A 3338-nucleotide genomic window follows, 5' to 3' on the forward strand; every position below is an offset into this window, starting at 1 on the left:
TTCAAACTCTGGTGATGAAGCTGCATCTTGACAATAAGCTTTAGTAATGAATCCATGTTTACCTCTGTCACCTCTGCTCCTGGAAGAGGTTATGCAATGAGCTCTCTAAATTCTCTGAACAGCTTCAGTTACTCTTCTACTGAACTGTTTTGGCTCAGTTTCTGCCAAATAGTTCACACCATTTGAGTTCATATTGACTTAAAAGCCATATTCATCCTTATGAAAACACGTTGAGAAAGAGAAAAAGTTAGTGTTGCCACACATAAGTCCATAATGATCTTCAAGCGTGGGAGTAGCAGAAGCAGAAAAGAGTGGAATGAAGTTACAGCAGGATGGCACAAGAACTTGGGAAGTAAAGAGACTGAGTAAAGATAGAGGGACAGTAAAAGAAAGGGAAAAGATGGTGGAATAGATAGAAGAGAAGAGAGGATGAGAAGTGACTTTGGTGTTCTAGCTGATCTGCTTCTATGGGGGTGGGGGGGGGGGATCTTTGCCAGCAATGCTAGCGATACTTTTTTTTAATCTAGACTGAAATGATCATTTGAGAGCACCATTAGCTAGTCTGATAGTAAGAAGACACAGAGAGACACAACAAGGAAACATAAACCATCTGCTTGCCCAAGATGTCAGCTCTTCTGTCCTCATCTGTGGTGTGTGCTTGTAATTCAGTACTGGTTACTAACAGTTTGTATTATTCTGCACTGCCCTTCACCTTTGGTAATAGTAATACTGTCCTTTACTCATAGTAATCAATATTTTATGATGTATGGCTATGTATGGACAAGAGCATCTCAGACTCTATGGATTTCCACAGCATGTTTTAAAATTTCATAGAGATGTAGCTGCCATTTGAAGCAGAATAATTTGAACGAGTTCTGGGGTTTGTGTACATAGAGCTTTGTCCCCTCATGGCAGTTCATTGTCTCTGGCCTCTGTTTGGCAGTGTGCCCTCTGGGATTCAATTCTCAGACGGTCACTCACCCTGATGACTGCTGCTTGTTGGTGACAAACTTCCTGAAGGTTCACGCCAGGTGACCACTCATGAGATCTGTCTGTTTTTGGTTCGTGTCTGGTCCAAGGCAACAAAGCTCACTTTTTGTCAAACTCTGCGGGGGTTCTGCTTTAGCAGATAAAAAAATAGTCAAGATGAAATTCTGTCCAAGTGTTCAATACTTTAACCCTTTTGTGTCATAGAATGTGTTTGGATGAGCTGATATGAGAACACTAGGAGCTTTCTCTGCATAGATCTGTGCACATAGTTGCATTTCTACTTTTAAAGAAACAAATGCAAGATGTGTGTAGATCTGTTTTGTTCATTTTTTGAGAAGGTGCAACCAAATCTTTGGCCAAACCAGTGATATGTTTTCTTTATCCTTTATTTAACCAGGAAGGTCCCACTGAGATACAATATCTCTTCTGCCAGGGAGTCCTGGTCATTCCCAAATATGTAATTTTGATTTAAAATTTCAGATTTCAAACTAGTCTATGCATTTTATACTTGAATGCATTTTATACTCAAATGACCGGCGCTCGGCGCTTCTAGTGTTAAGCTTAAGGTTGAAAATGGACCACATAGGATTCTGCAGTAATATCACAAAAAAAAAAAAAGGGAATTTTGGCTGTAATGTTTCTGACTGGCATAACAAAAAGGGAGACTGAGTAATCTTTCTGGCTACTTATATGAAATCAACATTTCATGATGAAGTGTTTCTAAACCAATTCTCAAATTATTTAATTTATTTCATACCTGGGAAAATTATGGTGGGCAGTAGTGTAACTCCAGGCCTCTGGAGGCCTTGCGTGAAACATTAGAATAAATGGTTTGTGTCTTTCCCAAGCTTTGTCACTAGATGAAGTCAGCACTGTATTTCAATGCTAAAAACATTCATGTGATTAATCTAATAACCCTTCCAACATACCCTATTTCAAAGTGTCCTGAAAATTGTCTCTTAATGATTTGACTTGAACAAATGCACTTTATATTGATAAGAATATAGATACTGAGAAGTTACAGGTGATTGTTGCCTTGCTGATGCACTACCAAGTGCATCAAACACTTTGAAACAAACCTGGTAATCCTTTTTTCAATTTCATTTTTTTTTTTAATTTGAAGCATTTTCTTTGGTCTTATGTACATAACTATCCATGGTTGATGGATGGGGCTGACTCTTCACACTGCTGATGTAGATACAACATTAAGATCTTCTGCAAAATCCACCTAGATGTTACAAATAAGCATGCTCCTTTACCAAAATACAAGGTTAATGATAGGGATGACCCTTGGTTTCCTGATTTCTAGTCACATCCATAAAATGAATCAAGTGAGGGCTTCGATTTCTGGAAGGAGCCTGAGCCCTAATTTAGAGTCAGGATGTTTTGTTTGTTTGTTTGTTTTGAAAATAATGTGGATGATCATTCATCTAAGTGAATGCTAGAAGCCTTTATACTGATTTCAGATGACAGCCACACCTGCAGTACATTGTTATATAGGCTCAGTCTTTGAAATTGCTGGAAGCTAAACTCTGGAGACATGACAGGATATAGAGCTTTGATTGAGCCTTGATAAGAAAAACTGGCAAGATCTGTAAGAATCCAAAGCTACGACTGTAAGACTATGATGTCCTTCTCTAAATCTATAATTGAACTGTTTCATGTGTAGGGGTACTGCTTGGTTTGGAAACTTCGATACTAAAATCCTAAGAAGCATTGTGAAAGTTGCCATAACTGTGAAAATCAGTAATGAGTATTGGAGCATAGCACTGAAGCCTACATGTCCAGTGCAGAATCTTTAATACTACAGCTGTCCAAGCTAAAGCATATGTTTAATGTGTAACCAAGTGGAGTGCTGCTTTGTTTTTCTGATCAGTTCTATACTAACTGAACTACAATTCTAAATATTGGGTTTTCATATTGGGACTAAATTGGCACAGAAAATGATCCCTAATCGGTACTTCTCTTGTAATACCTCCTTCAGTACTTACAGTGCATTCTCACCTGCCAACTGAACTCCCTACTCACAAAAAAACATAAAACCAAACAGCTCTGCTCCTTACTTGCAGCAAATAGCCAATCATCTATCCTCCAACAACTGATTTACCTAATCACAATAAAAATAACATCCTTTTGCCTCCTGGGGGTTGTTCCAAGTACATTGTTTAGTGACTAACCTGGATAAGTTAACTCAGAGTGGGTAATAAACCTCCTAATAGAACAGCCCTGTGGCTTTTGTTTTGCTGGGAGAATGAACTTATCTGGGTTAGTCACTAAACCACATATTTGGAATAACCTCCTGAACAACAGTGTTCTCTAATCAATAGACTTACTCACTGTAAATGAAT

The sequence above is a fragment of the Chanos chanos genome, chromosome 16 (assembly GCF_902362185.1).
Source record: "Chanos chanos chromosome 16, fChaCha1.1, whole genome shotgun sequence".
NCBI classification, from domain to species: Eukaryota; Metazoa; Chordata; class Actinopteri; order Gonorynchiformes; family Chanidae; genus Chanos; species Chanos chanos.